This window comes from Bubalus kerabau, chromosome X (assembly GCF_029407905.1).
Source record: "Bubalus kerabau isolate K-KA32 ecotype Philippines breed swamp buffalo chromosome X, PCC_UOA_SB_1v2, whole genome shotgun sequence".
In the NCBI taxonomy this organism is placed as follows: domain Eukaryota; kingdom Metazoa; phylum Chordata; class Mammalia; order Artiodactyla; family Bovidae; genus Bubalus; species Bubalus kerabau.
In genome coordinates this window covers 75,876,978-75,897,059 of record NC_073647.1, presented here as the reverse complement: position 1 = coordinate 75,897,059, position 20,082 = coordinate 75,876,978, and the positions used below count along the sequence as shown (strand labels likewise).

The following is a 20,082-nucleotide window of genomic DNA, read 5'->3' as shown; positions in this document are numbered from 1 at the left end:
AATGTTCATTAATAAATATATGACTATTTTCTCCATTTACTGTCACTAAGCTTTGGTATGCAGAAGGCAATGGCACCCCACTCCAGTACTCTTGCTTGGAAAATCCCATGGTTGGAGGAGCCTGGTAGGCTGCAGTCCATGGGGTCACTAAGAGTCGGACACGAGTGAGCGACTTCACTTTCACTTTTCACTTTTATGCATTGGAGAAGGAAATGACAACCCACTACATTGTTCTTGCCTGGAGAATCCCAGGGACGGGGGAACCTGGTGGGCTGCCATCTATGGCGTCACACAGAGTTGGACATGACTGACATGACTTAGCATAGCATAGGCTTTGGTATCTGAAGTCTAACATCTAGAATCATATATTTAGAAAGGACACTAAAGATTATTTAGAGGATTTTCTTTATTAGAATATCTAAGCATTTTTTTTTTAAACAAAGACTTGCCAGTTGTACCCCACACTCACTGAATCAGACTTGCTAGTTGCATCATATATGATTTTTCAGCCAGTGTTATAATTCTAATTGGAATCCAGGTTAACAACTGATTTCATCTAAACCTGTAAACAATTTTAAAATATCTTCTGTAATAGATTGGCAAACTTTTTCTGTAAAGGGCTGGAAAAAAGCAAATATTTTAGATTTTGCAGATCATACAATCTCTCTCATGACTGCTTAATTCTGCCACTTTAATATGAAATAATACACAAACAATATGTAAATGAATAAGCACAGATGTGTTCCAATGCAAAAATTACTTACAAAAACAGACAGAAGATGATCAGCAAAACTTGTACAGAAAGAACCTCTGAAAATTCTCTTTATCATAAAAGAAATGAAAAAATATACAAAAACAGAATCAGCTTTTATTAGAGCTATGGAAATTCACCAAAATCATGCAGGAATCTGAAGAAAGTCTATTCAAGAACAAAACAAGAAAGCAGAGTTTCAGTAAGAAGAATAAGCTTTGTGGATTTTAACTTGCCTTATTACCATTTTTCCCTCCGCTCTAGCTCCACTGCTGCTACTGCTACTGCTAAGTCGCTTCAGTCGTATCCGACTCTGTGCGACCCCATAGACGGCAGCCCACCAGGCTCCCCCATCCCTGGGATTCTCCAGACAAGAACACTGGAGTGGGTTGCCATTTCCTTCTCCAGTGGCTCTGAAAATGAACAGCCAAAAGGGGGCACAATAGAGCTGGAGCCCCTCAAAACTTAATTCCCAGAGAACTGTCAATATTCCACCTGTCTGGTGGTTCCCTGGAAGATCCCACTTATAAAGCTGGTTTTTGTTTTGTTTTGTTTTAAACCAGACATGGAACTTGCCCAGCATGAAAAGACTTTTTCCTGGGGACATATATCCAAAAACAGAAATGAAAATCGGAGGAAATTAACTTTGTAGTTGTCTGAGGTAGCCTATCTAGAAAGCTTAAAAATCTAGGAATTAAGATGTACAAGGAAGTTTTGCAAATTTCAGGGCCATTTCTGGGAATGTAGATGTTCAGATATATAGCTGTGACTATGTCTAGGGCTGTATGCATGCCCAGGAAAGATAAGAAAAGGTCATAAGCTTTCACCTCTGGCTATGAGACTTTATACCAGCAGAAAGCAAAATATGATTTTTGAAGGAATACAATAAATTGGAGTTTTCAATTACCTGGTTTAGTGTTGACTGTGGGCCTGAACAAGCACAAAGAGCTCTTTGGAATAGACTGGGAGAATTATTGGCCCCACATAACTGCTAAATTGGGCATAAATGTAATAGCTCATACACAAGACTTCATGGAATTATCTTAGAAATGTAACTGAATACCAACATCACCAACAAACCAGCAATAACAACAATGCCTAGACAGGGAGGATATTTGACTACCAAAGCTACTTTGATATAGCTTTCAAAAAATTCAATTTTAAGCAAAAAATTATGAGGTGAGCAAAGAACAAGGAAGTATGGCCCACCTACAGGAAAAAAAATGCAATGAAACAAACTATCCCTAAGAATGCCCAGACATTGTACTGACTAGACAAAGACTCTGATGTTTTGGACTATGTTCAAAGAACGAAAGGAAATCATAATCATATCTACTAGCAAACAGGAGAAAATACAATGATGTCTAACCAAACTGAGACTATCGATAAACATCTATTACAAAAAATAAAAAAAAAATAGAAATTGGTGGGTTGTGAAAAATTCTCTAGAGGGGTTGAAAGGTAGATTAGAGCAGGCAGAATACAAGAATAAGCAAAGTTGAAGAAAGGTTAATTGGGAGTATCCAGTCTGAGAAACAGAAAGAAAAGTAATGAAGAAAAATGAACAAAGGCTTAGATACCTGCAGAGCACTATTAAAAATAACCAGATATACACAATGTGATACCCAGAAAAGAGAGAAAGAATAAAATAATCAGAAAGCCTAATTGAACAAATCATGGCAAAAATCTTCCTAAATTTGATTTTTTTTAAACAACAGCAAAAGAGACACTGAGGTATAGAACAGTCTTATGGACTCTGTGGGAGAGGGAGAGGGTGGGAAGATTTGGGAGAATGGCATTGAAACATGTAAAATATCATGTATGAAACAAGTTGCCAGTCCAGGTTAGATGCACGATACTGGATGCTTGGGGCTGGTGCACTGGGATGACCCAGAGGGATGGTAATGGGGAGGGAGGAGGAAGGAGGGTTCAGGATGGGGAACACATGTATACCTGTGGCGGATTCATTTTGATATTTGGCGAAACTAATACAATTATGTAAAGTTTAAAAATAAAATAAAATTTAAAAAAAAAGAAAAAAAAATTAGTAAACTTACCCAATAAACTCAAGAAACTTCAAGTAGAATAAACTCAGAGATCCACAAAGAAATACATTACAGCTAAGTGTCAAAGATAGAGAGAATCTTCAAAGCAGCAAGAGAAGTGATTTATAATATGCAAGGAATCCAAAATAAAATTAACAACAGTTTTCTCATCAGAAAAGGGGAAAAAAATAAAAAAACTGGAAGACAGAGGCAGTGGGGATGATACAGTTACCAGACTAAGAAAAACAAATGATTGTAAACCATGAAGTCTATACTGATTTGAATTACTGACTGAGGTCACTGGCTTTCATCCTGAAGAATTTTCTTTAGCATTTTTGTAGACCAGGTCTGTTAGCAATAATTTTTCTGGGAATATTTTAAATTCTCCTTTATTTTTTGAAGTATAGTTTTGCTTGATATGGGCTTCCTAGATGGCACTACTGGTAAAGAACTTGCCTGCCAAACCAGGAGACATAAGAGATGCCAGGTCTATCACTGGGTCAAGAAGATCCCCTGGAGGAGAGCATGGCAACTCACTCCAGTATTCTTGCCTGGAGAATCCCATGGCAGAAGAGCCTGGAAGGCTATGGTTCTAAAGCAAGTGACCTCAGTTAGTAACCCAAATCAAGATGAAATGAAAGGATGATACACAGAAGAGCAATGAGGGAAAAGATTTGAATAAGACTATAAAGCAATGAAGCTTAAAATACTTGTATCTATGCTTAGTTGCTCAGTTGTGGCTGACTATGCAACCCCATTGACTGTAGCCTACCAGGCTCCTCTGTCCATGGGGATTCTCCAGGCAAGAATACTGGAGTGTGTTGCCATTCCCTTCTCCATGGGATCTTCCCAACCCAGGGATTGAACGCATGTTTCCTGCATTGCAGGTAGATTCTTTACCATCTGAGCCACCAGGGAAGCCCAATATACTACTAGAGAACACTTCAACTAAAAACAGTAAAATACACATACTTCTCAAGAACACATGAAACATTCACAAGAAGGGACCATATGTAAGACCACAAAATACTTTTAAATAGAGTTAAAATAACAAACCATACAAATTATTCTCTGATCAAAATTGAATGAAACTAGGAATCAAAACAAAGGAAATTCGGTAAATTCATAAATATGCAGAAGTTAAACAGCATACCTCCACATAACCAATAGGCTGAATTCAAATCACAGAGGAAAACAGAAAATATTTTTAGATAAATAAAAACAAGTATTCACACAAAATGTATGGAATACAGCAGCTACAGCAATGCTTAGAGGAAAATTTATAGCTGAAAACAGCTATTATAAAAAAATGAAGAAAGATCTCAAATCAATAACCTCAGTTCAGTTCAGTTCAGTCACTCAGTCATGTCCGACTCTTTGTGACCCCATGAATCGCAGCACGCCAGGCTTCCCTGTCCAACACCAACTCCCGGAGTTCACTCAGACTCACGTCCATCGAGTCAGTGATGCCATCCAGCCATCTCATCCTCTGTCGTCTCCTTCTCCTCTTGCCCCCAGTCCCTCCCAGCATCAGAGTCTTTTCCAATGAGTTAACGCTTTGCATGAGGTGGCCAAAGTACTGGAGTTTCACCTTTAGCATCATTCCTTCCAAAGAAATTCCAGGGCTGATCTCCTTCAGAATGGACTGGTTGGATCTCCTTGCAGTCCAAGGGACTCTCAAGAGTCTTCTCCAACACCACAGTTCAAAAGCATCAATTCTTCAGCACTCAGCCCTCTTCACAGTCCAACTCTCAAATCCATACATGACCACAGGAAAAACCACAGCCTTGACTAGACGAACCTTTATTGGCAAAGTAATGTCTCTGCTTTTGAATATGCTATCTAGGTTGGTCATAACTTTCCTTCCAAGGAGTAAGCGTCTTTTAATTTCATGGCTGCAGTCACCATCTGCAGTGGAGCCCCCAAAAATAAAGTCTGACACTGTTTCCACTGTTTCCCCATCTATTTCCCATGAAGTGATGGGACTGGATGCCATGATCTTTGTTTTCTCAATGTTGAGCTTTAAGCCAACTTTTTCACTCTCCACTTTCACTTTCATCAAGAGGCTTTTTAGTTCCTCTTTACTTTCTGCCATAAGGGTGGTGTCATCTGCATATCTGAAGTTATTGATATTTCTCCTGGCAAGCTTGATTCCAGCTTGTGTTTCTTCCAGTCCAGCGTTTCTCATGATGTACTCTGCATATAACTTAAATAAGCAGGGTGACAATGTACAGCCTTGAGGTACTCCTTTTCCTATTTGGAACCAGTCTGTTGTTCCATGTCCCATTCTAACTGTTGCTTCCTGACCCACATACAAATTTCTCAAGAGGCAGGTCAGGTGGTCTGGTATTCCCATCTCTTTCAGAATTTTCTACCATTTATTGTGATCCACACAGTCAAAGGCTTTGGTATAGTCAATAAAGCAGAAATAGATGTTTTTCTGGAACTCTCTTGCCTTTTTCCATGATCCAGCAGATGTTGGCAATTTGATCTCTGGTTGCTCTGCATTTTCTAAAACCAGCTTGAACATCAAGAAGTTCACGGTTCACATATTGCTGAAAAAACCTCCCACTAACTTCCCACCTTAAGACACTAGAAAATAAAGAACTAACTAAACAAAAAGCAGATGAAGGATATAACAAATATTAGAGTGGAAGTAAATAAGAAAGGTCAGTTTTCATTCCAATCCCAAAGAAAGGCAATGCCACAGAATGCTCAAACTACCACACAATTGCACTCATCTCACAGGCTAGTAAAGTAATGCCCAAAATTCTCTAAGATAGGCTTCAGCAATATGTGAACCATGAACTTCCAGATGTTCAAGCTGGATTTAGAAAGGGCAGTGGAACCAGAGATCAAATTGCCAACATCTGCTGCATCATCGAAAAAGCAAGAGAGTTGCAGAAAAACATCTATTTCTGTTTTATTGACTACCCCAAAGCCTTTGACAGTATATTGTGTGGATCACAATAAACTGTGGAAAATTCTGAAGAAGATGGGAATACCAGACCACCTGACCTGCCTCTTGAGAAACCTGTATGCAGGTCAGGAAGCAACAGTTATAACTGGACATGGAACAACAGACTAGTTCCAGATAGGAAAAATATACGTCAAGGCTGTATATTATCACCCTGCTTATTTAACTTATATGCAGAGTACATCATGAGAAACGCTGAGCTGGAGGAAGCACAAGCTGGAATTAAGATTGCTGGGAGAATATCAATAACTTCAGATATACAGATGACATCACCCTTATGGCAGAAAGTGAAGAACTAAAGAGGCTCTTGATGAAAGTCAAAGAGGAGAGTGAAAAAGTTGGCTTAAAACTCCACATTCAGAAAACTAAGATCATGGCATCCAGGCCCATCACTTCATGGCAAATAGATAGGGAAAAAGTGGAAACAGTGACTGACTTTATTTTGGGGGGCTCTAAAATCACTGCAGATGGTGATTGCAGCGATGAAATTAAAAGATGCTTACTCCTTGGAAGGAAAGTTATGACCAACCTAGACAGCATATTTAAAAGCAGAGACATTACTTTTCCACAAAGGTGTGTCTAGTCAAGGATATGGTTTTTCCAGTAGTCATGTATGGATGTTGAGAGTTGGACTATAAAGAAAGCTGAGCACTGAAGAATTGATGCTTTTGAACTGTGGTGTTGGAGAAGACTCTTGAGAGTCCCTTGGACTGCAAGCAAATCAAACCAGTCCATCCTCAAGCAGATCCATCCAGTCCATCCTAAAGCAGATCAGTCCTAGGTGTTAATTGGAAGGACTGATGTTAAAACTGAAACTCCAATACTTTGGCCACCTGATGAGAAGAGCTGACTCATTTGAAAAGACCCTGATGCTGGGAAAGATTGAGGGCAGGAGGAGAAGGGGACAACAGAGGTGAGATGGTTGGATGGCATCACCAACTCAATGGACATGGGTTTGGGTAGACTCCAGCAGTTGATGATGGCCAGGGAGGCCTGGCGTGCTCTAGTTCATGGGGTCTCAAAGAGTCGGACATGACTATGTGACTCAACTGAACTGAACTGAAATAAGAAAGAAGAGAAAAATGAAAAAGAAATCCAATAACTGAAAACATGGTTCTTTGAAAAGATCAACAAAGTTAATGAACCTTTAGCTAAGACTGACCAAGAGAAAGAGAGAGGGAGAAGACTGAGATTACTAGAATCAATAATGAAAGCAGGGATTTTACTACCAACCACACAGAATTAATAAATTATAAGGAAATACTATGAATAACAATATACCAACAAATAGCACAGCTTAAATGAAATGGACAAATCCCTAGAAATGCAAAACTACTGAAAGTAAATTTACATATACCTATATCAAGTAAAAGATTAAATTATGTATCAAAAAATTTCTTACCTCTGCCCCTCAAAAAGTAACCCAGAAACAGATGGCCTCCTTGACTAATACTATCAAACTTAAAAAAAAAAAAAAAATTAACACTGATCTTTTATAAACTTTTCCCAAAGATAGAAGAAGAAATATTTACCAGCCCATTCTATGAGACCAATATTACCTTGATACCAAAACTAGATAAAGCTATCACAAGAAAGCTATAAACTGATGTCCTTATGAATTTAGATGTAAAAATCATTAAGAAAATACCAGCAACCTAAATCTAGTAGCATTGGACAAGGCAATGGCACCCCACTCCAGTACTCTTGCCTGGAAAATCCCATGGATGGAGGAGCCTGGTGGGCTGCAGTCCATGGGGTCGCTAAGAGTCAGACACGACTGAGTGACTTCAGTTTCACTTTTCACTTTCACGCATTGGAGAAGGAAATGGCAACCCACTCCGGTGTTCTTGCCTGGGGAATCCCAAGGACGGGGGAGCCTGGTGGGCTGCCGTCTATGGGGTCGCACAGAATTGGACACGACTGAAGCGACTTAGCAGCAACTTAGCAGCAAATCTAGTAGCATATTGAAAGGATTGTACCTTATGACTAAATGGAATTTAACTTAGGAATGCAAAGTTGGTTCAATATATGAAAATCAGCCCCTGTTACAACATACTCATAGAAAAAGAAAAAAATAAAATCAAATTTTTAAAGTAGAAAAAAGTAGTTTGACAAGTCTAACTCTTTCACTATTGAAAAGAACTACCTCAACCTGGAAAGGGTATCTATAAAAAATACATATCTAACATCATATTTTTGCTGAAAGACAATACTAAACTTTATGATTAGGAACAAGACAAAGATATTTATTCTTGCCATTTTAGCCTACACTGTACTTGAGGTTCTATCCAGAGCAATTAGGTGATAAAAAAAAATAAAGAAAAAGTATCTGAATTAGAAAGGAAGAAGTAAAACTATATACACACACACACACAAAAAAAAAGAGTTTATAAATAATATCATAAGATATCAGATTCAAGATCAATATACTTAAATCAATTGTATTCCTAAAGTAGCATTTAACTGTCAGGAAATTAACCAAAAAATCCACTTATACTATTATGCAAAAGGAATATATCTGAACAAAGAAATGTGCAACTTGTATTATGAAAACTAAAAAGCAACATTGAAGAAAATTTTAAAAACTGAAATAAATGGCAAAACATCTTTTGTTTATAAATTGGAACACTTAATATTATGAAAATGACATTAATCTTCAAAGTGATCTATAGATTGAATGCATCCCTATCAATATCAGAGCTGTCATTTTGCCGAAATTGACACACTGATTCTAAATGTGCTATGAAAATGCAAGATGTTCAGAATAGCAAAGGAAATCTTTAAAAGGCAAAACAAAATTGGAAGTCTTCCTGATTTCAAAACTTTATACAAAGTTACAGTAATTCATTGTTTTATGAGCATTAAGATAGACATATAGAACAATGGAAAATAATTTATTGACTAGAAGTTGACACTTATGATCAACTAATTTTTGACAGAAGTATTAAGATAATTCTTTGGATAAGGAATGGTCTTTCTAACAGTGGTGCTGGGGCAACTGGGTATCCACATGCAAACAAAGGAAGTTGAACCTCTCTACCTCATACCATACACAAAAATTAATTTAAACTAGTTCAAAGATCTAAAATGTAAGAGCTAAATTTATAAGCTTCTTAGAAGAAAACACAGGTGTGACCTTGGATTAGGTGATAATTTCTTAGGTAGGACACTTAAAGCAAATGCAATTAAAAAAAATAGACCAACTACATTAAAATTCAAAGTTTTGTGCATCATGATAGTGAAAAGACAACCTACAGAAAAAACATTTGCAAATCATTTATCTGATATCATATGAAGTCATATATCTGATAATTATTTATTTTTCAGGACTCCTGTGAAGTTATTTAGGGATTCCCAGGTGGTGCAGTGGTAAAGAATCCACATGCCAATGCAGGAAAGGGGTGATCGATCCCTGGGTCAGAAAGATCCCCTTAAGTAGGAAATGGCAAAACACTCCAGTATTCTTGCCTGGAAAATTCCATGCACAGAGGATCCTCGTGGGTTACAGTCCACAGAGTCACGAGTCAGACACAACTGAGCATAGCACACACACATGAAGTTATCTTAGCCAGTACTTAGTATTTTTTTTTTTTTTTAAGTTATTTCTGTAGGAGAACAAGAGCCTGGAGGAGCTTCTTACTCTGCTATCTTTCTTATGTCAACCCAAATTTCAGTGTTTTAAAAGTTGTTATGTCTTCTTTTTATGTCCTAGGTTAAATACCACTACTTTACAATCATACTTAAAAGCTGATGACATCTACACATTTCCCTATGATTCCTGATAAAAAGTAAAGTTTGGTGATTTCACTGACAGATTTGTTCAGAGCAGGTTAATCCTCTTTCTCACCTTATACACACGTTTCTTTCAATTTCTTTTAATGATATTTTAAAATTCTTTTCAATGATGTCTAATGTTGAAAGAGCAGAGCAGAACTTTAAAAATAAGCTCTCCTCCTTGTATCCCATCAATATTATATCTTCTTCCTCTAATTCAGTTCATTTTTGCCATCACCTGCCTAAACACTCTTCTCATAGTCCCCTTTGGTATCACAGCACTTTTCAAGTATAGGTTCAATAGAAAGCTCTATTTGTAGCTTCAGTGATTACTTTGGGTGCTCTTTTTTTTCCTTCATATTATTATTCATAACCAGCTGTAATCTCATTTATGAAAATATTCACCCCTCTTTAATTATTATTTTACAATGAAGAGTCTCACATAATGAGATCATACATTCTTTTTGCTTAACTCCTTGATCTCTTCCTTTATGAATTCCAGGGAAATACAGTAGTATCCAAATATTTCAATTGATGTGAATCTACAATTATCTTAAAATGAAAAGTTTACTTTAAAAAAGTGAGTCATAAAGGAGCATTCACTTCCTTGCAGTTAATTAGAAAACAACAATCATTCCTTTACTTGAACTAGACTGTGTCTTAGAAGCACAGGGTTACTGACCTCTATTAAGCACCCATCCAACCCTATAATCTTGGAGTTGCATGCCTGTATGCTTTTTATTATCTTGAAGAAAATAATGCGTTGACACTCTATGTTAGTTTCCTGTGACTACTGTAACAAAGTAAACAAACCAAATGACTTAAAACAACAGAAATTACTTGTTTACCCTTCTGGAGTCTGTAAGCCTGAAATTAAGGTGTCAAGAGGGCCATGTTCCCTATGGTACTCTGGGTAGAGTCCTTCCTTGCCTTCTGCTAGTGGCTGGCAATCTTTGTCTTTACCCCCATTGCTGTCTCTGTCTTTATACAGACTCTCCCTGTAGGTCTATTCCTGTGTTTCTCCTCTTCTTATAAAGACACCAGTCATACTGATAGGGCCCATCCTAAATGAACTAATCTTTATTTGATTATATATGCAAACACCCTATTTGCAAATAAAGTCACAGGTACCGGAGGTTAGAACTTCAGTATATCTTCTTGTGTTATGTAATTCAAGTCATAGCATACTTTAAAGTTGGAACTTAAAATGATTAAATTGAAAATAAAACCCCCCATTTTTCAATGAGTTCGATAAGCATCAATGTAGCCATGCTCTATAAACTGCATCTTCCAACAGTACAGAGAATTGCTGAAGATGATGAGACATTTCATTAGACCTAAATTTTAATTAACTTTGTGACTGATTAACTTTGTCAGTGTTTTTCAAGAAACAGGGAAAGAATTTGAAGATTAATGCAGATTTACACAGGTTGCAGCAGATGAGGACCCAGATGCTCATAAATCCTTTCAACCCTCAGTGGAATAGACATTGTTTAGAGTAAAAATATACTAAAAACAAACAAAAAAAAATTGGGAAAGCATACAACAGACTTAAAATTTTTCTATATTTTATGCATATGGAGTAGAAATAATAAGAGATCAGAATATGGCCAGAAATGAGGCAATATAAGTTCATAAGAAAATCATACCTGGTTAATTAGTTCCTGAACAGAACAAGCTCTGTCTGTAATATAAAATTTAGTATTTCCACTAAGCATAATGCTTAATGTTATTAGTTTAGAAAGAAAATACACTATCATATGCAATGTAATATAATAAGACTCTCTTGGCTAAATTGTACACTACAGTCAAAGAAGTCCCTTTAAAATTGTGGAGGATTATTTTTTTAAGGCATTGCTTATCATTTCGATCTTTGGCAAAACTAATACAATATTGTAAAGTTTAAAAATAAAATAAAATTTTTAAAAAAAGGCATTGCTTAGAAATGAAAAGCTATAATATAAATCCACACTTTTTTCTAGATTCAAAATCCAAAACTTAATAAACTGTGTCTCTAGATATTCACACTATTGTTCTTGCTCACACTAAATGATACATTTATTCAACTGTCTGTCCTTCCCAGTGGGAAAATAGAAGTGTTAGATAATTTAAGGAAAAGACTTTGTACAAATCCATTAATGTTTGCCAGTGCATTTAAAATAATCATGAACACATAGTAGGTATTCAGCAAGTGTCTCCCTGATAATTAAAGAATTCTGAAAATAATGGCAATTAACTCCATGTTAAAATCTGTCATACTATTAATTAAATTCTTTATAACAGTTTATCTTTTAATTCAAATTGGAAAATAAATCTGAAATCATTTAAAATTGTAAAGTCTCTTACAAATGTAAGTTATTAATATAATTAATGAGTTAATAATTTTTTTTTAATGGAAGCTTTTTTCTCCCTCTTTGGGTCATTTATTATTTCCTTTCCAAGTACAATCTGATTTTTTCATTATTTCTCTGGTTCATATTGTAAGATTACATTGGAATGTTCTTGGTGTGAAATATATGTGTGTCTGAAATAGAGAAAAATTAATTGTATTCATATTGAAGGACCTTAAAATATATTGATAAAGTTAAGCCTCACCATAATTCAAATACATTTGTGAGGTATCCACTTCATAAAACTCTTTAGAAAATCTGTGCTGTTCAACATAAATGATTATTATTTAAACTTAGTATTTAAAATATTTAAAAGTTAGCAAAACAGAAACAAGAACCTTCCTTCAGTCAAGTTAGGTATTTGAAGTGTCATGATGGGAATTACTTTGAAAGAGTCAAATAGAAATATGGTTGCCAATTAAATATTGAAAATAATTAAATAAATTATTGGAAAGGTGGTAGCCTCAGGGATTATGGTTATGAATGAGAAAATAAAATGATGTATGGACAGAAACAGAGGTAATATGGAACAAAAATAGCAGTGAACTCAAGTCCCCTCCCCACTCCTCCTTTCTGGCTCTCACTTAGATCTCTGCAATAGATCAGAGTCGAACAGAACTGAAGCGACTGAGCACCCACGCACACAATTTAATGTAATGTTACTCCTTAGTTTAAAATATTTTAATGATTATCCACTACTACAAAATAAAGGCCAAACTTGTTACCATAGTGCATAAGACCCATCATTATCATGCTTTTCTCTCTGGTCTTATTTCTCATTTTCTGCTCACTGCCACCATCACTATAGAACCCTCATGTCCCAGTCATGCCTGCTGCTGCTGTTGCTAAGTCGCTTCAGTCGTGTCCAACTCTGTGCGACCCCATAGACGGCAGCCCACTAGGCTCCTCTGTCCCTGGGATTCTCCAGGCAAGAACACTGGAGTGGGGTGCCATTTCCTTCTCCAGTGCATGCAAGTGAAAAGTGAAAGTAAAGTCGCCTAGTCGTGCCTGACTCTTAGCGACCCCATGGACGGCAGTCTACCAGGCTCCTCTGTCCATGGGATTTTCCAGGCACGAGTACTGGAGTGGGTTGCCATTTGCCTTCTCCCAGTCATGCCTAACTGATTGGAATTCTTCAGTTTTAATCTCTCTCCAGCTTTGGGCCCTATTCACATGCTAAACTGCTAACAATCTTTTCAAGATCTCTCATGGCACAACTTAGTAACTACTTTATGAGATTTCATGGGACTCATCCAACTCAAAAACTAATGGTTTTTCAAGGGTCAAAGGCTAGCAATACTCTGAATCCTTCATTGACTTTCCCACGCAGAGTTTGTCTCTTTCTCTTTGTTCCTTTTACAATACGCACACTTCTCAATTTTGGCTTTAACTTTATTGCATTTTAATTCCTTGCCTGGGCCACTCTCAACTGTATACACAGCTTCCTAGCAATACCCATAATATAAAGTTGATGGTCAATAAACACTTGAATGATTAGATGTATCAATAAATCAACCACCAAATAAATAACCTCTAGATAGTTTAAATTGATAGCCAAGCAAGATATATTAATTTAAGAAAGCACAACTCCCAAAGCAATTTGAAATGATTTTCAGAGTGGCAGAAAAAAATAATAATATTACTATTAGTGGCTACAATTTATGAGTAAGGTGTGTTATTCATAGTAGCTAAAACAAATTAATGTTTGTGCCTACAGCACAGATTTCTAAGGATATCTGGGGTTGCATTAATCTACAATAGGTAATCATGGAAATTATTATGAGTGGAACTTTATATGCTAAAGTGTTTGCATTCCTTTAAATATTAAAATGAATTGTTTTTCTTAAACATGCTATGCAAATATTTATAGTTAGTACCAAGATTGTCTTAGTCCATTCAGGCTGCCTTTGTTCATTCTCAGTCACTTGGTGGTGTCTGACTCTTTGTGACCCCATGGACTGCAGCCCTCCAGGTTCCTGTGTCCATGGGATTTCCCAGGCAAGAATATTGGAGTGGGTTGCCATTTCCTTCTCCAGGGGGACCTTCTGGATCCAGAGATCAAATCTGCATCTCCTGCCTCCCCTATTGCAGTTGGATGTTTTACTGCTGAGCCACGAGGGAAGCCCCAAGATGCTCTAACAGAGGACTATAGACTGTGTGGCTTACAAATAAAAGCAATTTATCACAGCCCTAGAGGCTGGGAATTCCAAGATCACATCATCTGAAATTCAGTGTCTGGTAAGGACCTACTTCTTGGTTCAAGGATGGCCATCATTTTGTTTTCTTTTCACAGGGCAGAAGGGGCAAGGAGCTCTCAGGGTTCTGTTTAAAAGGTTACAAATCCCATTCCTTATGAAAAAGAATACATACTTTCCAAAGGCTCCACCTCATAATACTATTATGGTGGAAGTTAGGCTTTCAGAACTCAATTAAAATAATAAAGCATGCAAAATGTAACAAAATTGATGAAAAATTAAGGAAAAATCGACTACATAAACAAATGTATAAAATCTGGATGTGGAGGGAGATACAAATATTCAGTCTATGGCAAAGATAAGTTTTAATTATAAAAACAACTAGAATATTAAATATGGAATATTTATAGCAATTGTACCTCTTCATGCAACAGTGGGCTACTTGGTTTTAGACCAATAATACCCCTGAGAAAACTATAAAATCTGGAGAACTTGTGAAATAGCATTTGTTTGATTGTAGTGAAATCTACCAAGATGATATGCACTTGTGAAGACAAGATCTCTAACACTAGGGAAACCAAGAAGATAAGACTGAGGTGTCATCACTTTTCCTTTCAAAGGATTTGTCCAGTCACATGCAGGGGATGAGAGATGGAAAAGGTATGAGATTTATTTGCAGTATCTCAGATCTGGAGGAAAAAATGGAATTTGAAACCTGACGAGGAGGAGGAACCCATGTAAACATTTGAGGCTTTAAGTTGGGACCCTGAATGGTTATATACTAAGAGTAAGGATGAACATGAAATAGACCAGCCCCTCACAAAAGCTAAAACTAACTTTAAATCAGATAAACCCCTCATTGACATAAAATAATCTGTCTTTAGCTTAACTGCATGCCAGAGCAATATTAAATTGTCCTTAGAACATAACCAATTTTCAGAGCTTCAAATAATACCAACTATTTTGACATACACATTATTCAGCACTCAATTTAAAGCAATAAATTGTGCAAAAAGTAGCAAAATTGACTAAAAACTAGGGAAAATCAACTATATAAACAAACATGCAAAATCTGGATATTGTAGCTTTTGGACATGACCTGTAAAATAAGCATTGATTAACAATTTAAGAAATTTAGTGGCAAGGGAAGATTTCAGCAGAGAGCTAGGAGCTGAAATATTAGGATTCTAGAAGGAGAAATTTTAATAATTAAAAATAAGAATCAACAGATTTGATATCAAATTAGAGATGAAGAGAGGAGAAACAAAATATGTGTGAAGATTGAGGAGAAAATATACCAAAGCACTGAGAGATACAATAATAGAAAAGAGCACAAGAAACAAATAAGACAAGGGGAATAATTCTAAAATACATGTAATTGGTATCACAAGGAGAACAATCAGAAAATGAGTCAGAAGGGACTTTCTTAGTGGTCCAGTGGTTAAGAATCTGTCCTGCAATGCAGGAGATGAAGATTTGATCCCTGGTTGGGGAGTGAAGATTCCACATGCTGCTTGTGCCACAACTGGAGAGTCCTTGTGCTGCAACTAAGACCCAATGCAGCTACATAAACTGAAATAAACATTTGAAAAAAAAAGATGACATTTAAAAAAGGGAAGAAAGGAAACAAAACCAGAAGCAATACTTACAGAGAAAATACCTAAGAATTTTCCAAAATTGAAAGACAATACCAACTTACAGATTCAGAATGTGCTACCTCAAGCAAGATAAATGCAAAGGGAACTAGATATAGGTTCAGCATAGAAAACCTGCTCAAACCTAAAGATTTTTTTCTTAATTGAAAAAGAAGCCAGAGAAAAGAAAAACACATAGTACCTTTACATCTTGACTCACTTTGTCCCTACAGGTATTTTACAGGATGAGCCAAGCTGAGCTGCTTCTGAGGGATCCACACTTACCTCATGGGAAACATGAGAAACACACACCTATTTACAGAAACCAATCTCCAAAAGTGTCAGTTAATTCCAAACAGTTGTGTATTTTTGTTTTAAAACCCTACAAGTTGGTGGTGCAGAATTTGCCTGCCAGTGCAGGAGACATGGGTTCAATCCCTGGGTCAGGCAGATCCCCTGGAAAAGGGAATGGCTACCCACTCCAGTATTCTTGCCTGGAGATTTCCATGGACAGAGGAGCCTAGCAGGTCCCGGTCCATGAGGTCACACAGAGTCAGACACAACTGAGCATGCACACACATACCCTACAAGTCACATCTACTCTTTCTGCTTTGGATTTTTCAGACAAGAATCATGTTTGAGCACCTTCATCTCCATGATATCTTCTCCAGAGAACACATATTCCTCTCTCTTAAACCCCCATTGTTTGGCTTGGTGGAATCAGTATACCTCCCATTGGCATGGGATAGGGTTGCTGCTGCTGCTGCTGCTAAGTCACTTCAGTCGTGTCCGACTCTGTGTGACCCCATAGACGGCAGCCCACCAGGCTCCCCCATCCCTGGGATTCTCCAGCCAAGAACACTGGAGTGGGTTGCCATTTCCTTCTCCAATGCATGAAAGTGAAAAGTGAAAGGGAAGTAGCTCAGTCGTGTCTGACTCGTAGCAATCCCATGGACTGCAGCCCACCAGGATCCTCCATCCATGGGACTGTCCAGGCAAGAGTACTGGAGTGGGGTGCCATTGCCTGGAGTGGGATAGGGTTAGAGAAGTAATAAAGACAAGGTCTTTAGTCCTTTGTAGGCTATGGTAAAGAATGTGTGTGTGTGTGTGTGTGTGTGTGTGTGTGTGTGTTTTGCAGTGCAATTGGAAGCCCTGAAGTGTGCTAAGAAAGGAGTGAAAAAATGATCATTATATTTTAAAATATCAGTATGTTTGCATTTTGGAAATAAGATTAGTTGGGGATAGTAAAAGAGATATCAGGGCAACCAATTAGGAGATGACTGAAATAGTTCAAACTAGGGACTATAGTGACTTGGACTTGAAGGGTGATAATATAAAAATAAGTAGACAGACCATATTATAGAAATATATTGAATGATTCTCTTCAAGGTGGCCAGTGTTCAATTCCTGTCCATTACTCTGACTCACCCGTTGTTTTTCACATCAGTATGTTCTAGCAATTTATACTCTGTTATTTATAGGATTCATGATTTCTTCTACTACATAAAAAAAGATAAAGTATTCTTTGAAATATCATAACTGGATTTGCTAGTAGTTCATATCTGAGTCTTCTATTTAACTTGTTCTGTAATCATTTTTTCAAAGTTTCTATATATGGTTTTTTTCTCTCTGTGCCTTCTTGAATGAGGCACTATTCCTCCAGATATGGTATCTGACATACAGACAGCATTCATTAATTTTTTGGTTATACTCACTTGTCTGCTTCCATTAAACCTTCTCATAGAGAAACCAAATGCAGGGAAGTCAAGTCTCTGTCTATATTCTTATATTGGTTTTCTGATATCTAGAAGCAAAATCCTTCCAAAAATAAAGATATTTGGACACTGTGTTTGCTTCTAGTGCTGCTAACCAGTCTAGTTTTCTCTATAGCAACATGGTAGGAAGGCACTCCCAGCCTCTGCTGAAGTTAGGCGATGTGCTTTATTTGGCAATCAAATGGAGTGTCACTTACAGGGGAAGCTTTAAGAGATATCGTGTGATTCACCATTTTCCCATTCCCATGCTCTAATGATAATGGAAGTTCATACCAAGATGAAGCCTCCATCCACCAGAGTCCTTAAGTAACAGTGATGAGCAAAACCAACTGCACAACCCCACTGACATGTCTTCGATATTAAGCATGTGAGAAACTTGTTGGCCTACACCTATTTTAGGGTTGTTTCTTTTTTTTAATTTTTTTTTATCGGGATATAGTCAATTACCCTTTCATGGATCACAGATTTGTCATGGCGTAGGGGCTTGTGTAACTCAATGAAGCTATGAGCTATGCCATGCAGGACCACCCAAGAGGGACAAGTAATAGTAAAGAGTTCAGACAAAATGTGGTCCACTGGAAGAGAAAACGGCAACCCACTCAAGTATTCTTGCCTAGAGAACTCCATGGAGAGTATGGAAAGGCAAAAAATATGACACCGGAAGATGAGCCCACCAGGTTGGAAGGTGTCCAGTATACTATTAGGGAATAGCAAAGGGCAATTACTAATAACTCCAGAAAGAATGAAACAGCTGGGCCAAAGCAGAAATGATGCTCAGTTGTGCATGTGTCTCGTGGGAAATTCAAGTTCAATGCTGTAAAGAACAATATTCCATCAGAATCTGGAATATTCCTATGCAATATTGTTCAATAGTGGCCAGCAAGATTAAACATCAAAATCTTAGGTATCAGTGAACTGAAATCAACAGGAATGGGTGAATTTAATTCAGATGACCATTGTATCTACTATTGTGGGTAGGAATCCTTTAGAACAACTGTGGTAGCCCTCAAAATTTAACAAGAGGGTCCAAAGTGCAGTACCTGGATGCAACCTCAAAAACAACAGAATGATGTCAACTGGTTTCCAAGGCAAATCATTCAACATCACAGTAATCTACAACTATTCTTCAACCACTGATGCAGAAGAAGCTGAAGGAGACTGGTTCTGTGAAGACCTACAACATCTTCTACAACTCCAAAAAAAAAAAAAAAATGTCCTTTTCATCACAGGGGACTGGAATGCAAAGTGGGAACTGAAGAGATACCCAGAATAACAGGCAAGTTTGGCCTTGTAGCATAAAATGAAGCAGGTCAAAGGCCAACAGAGTTTTGTCAATAGAACATGCTGGTTATAGCAAACAGCCTTTTCCAACAACCCCAGAGACAACTCTACACATGGACATCACCAGATAGATGGTCAATACCGAAATCAGATTGACAATGTTTTTTTGCAGTCAAAGATGGAAAAGCTCTATATAGTCAGCAGAAACAAGACCTAGAGCTGACTGTAGCTCAGATCAAGAGCTCCTTATTGCCAAATTCAGGCTTAAATTGAAGAAAGTATGGAAAACTATTAGGCCATTCAGGTATGACCTAAATCAAATCTCCTATGATTATACTTTGGAGGTGACAAGTAGATCCAAAGGATTAGATCTGGTAGACAGAGTGTCTGAAGAACTATGGACAGAGGTCTGTAATACTATACAGGAGGCAGTGACCAAAACCATTTCAAAGAAAAAGAAATGCAAGATGGCAAAGTGGTTATCTGAGGAGGTTTTACAAATAGCTGAGGAAAGAAATGAAAGGCAAGGGAGAAAGGGAAAGAAATACCCAACTGAATGCAGAAATCCAAGGAGAGATAAGAAGGCCTTCTTAAATGAATATTGCAAAGAAAGAGGAAAATAATAGAATGGGTAAGACTAGAGACCTCTTCAAGAAATTTGGAGATATGAAGGGAAAGTTTCATACAAGGATGGGCACAATAGAGAACAGAAATTGTAAGGACCTAACAGAAGCAAAAGATAATAAGAAGAGGTAGGAAGAATACACAGAAGAACTATACAAGAAAGGTTTTAATGATTTGATAACCACAATGGTATAATCACTCACCTAGAGCCAAACATTCTACAGTGTGATGTCAAGTGGGCCTTAGGAAGTATTACTATTAACAAAGCTAGTGGAGATGACAAAATTCCAGCTGACTTGTTTAAAATCCTAAAAGATGATGCTATTAAAGTGCTGTACTCCATATGTCAGGAAACTTGGAAAACCTAGAAATGGCCTCAGGAATGGAAAAGGTCAGTTTTCTTTCCAATCCCAAACAAGGGCAATTGCCAAAGAATGGTCAAGCTACCTACCATACAATTGTGCTCATTTCACATTCTAGCAAAATTATGTTCAAAATCCTTCATGCTAGGCTTCAGTACTATGTGAACTGAGAACTTCCAGATGTACAAACTAAGTTTCAAAGAAGCAGAGGAACCAGAGATCAAATTAGCAACATTTGGTGGATCATGGAGAAAGCAAGGGAGTTCCAGAAAAA

At 37.2% G+C, this 20,082-nt stretch overlaps 1 long non-coding RNA gene across 6 annotated transcripts in view; it reads right to left on the bottom strand.

Moving 5' to 3' along the window:
* LOC129639899 (uncharacterized) overlaps positions 1–20,082 on the bottom strand; it is a 243,309-nt gene that overhangs the window by 54,172 nt on the left and 169,055 nt on the right. The window contains exon 7 of one of the 6 annotated variants that reach the window (XR_008708660.1): positions 15,378–15,704. The exons of the other annotated variants lie outside the window; for them this stretch is intronic. This is a non-coding gene — a long non-coding RNA (uncharacterized LOC129639899). Of the gene's footprint in view, positions 1–15,377; positions 15,705–20,082 lie in introns of those variants that run through there. 6 annotated transcript variants of the gene reach the window in all.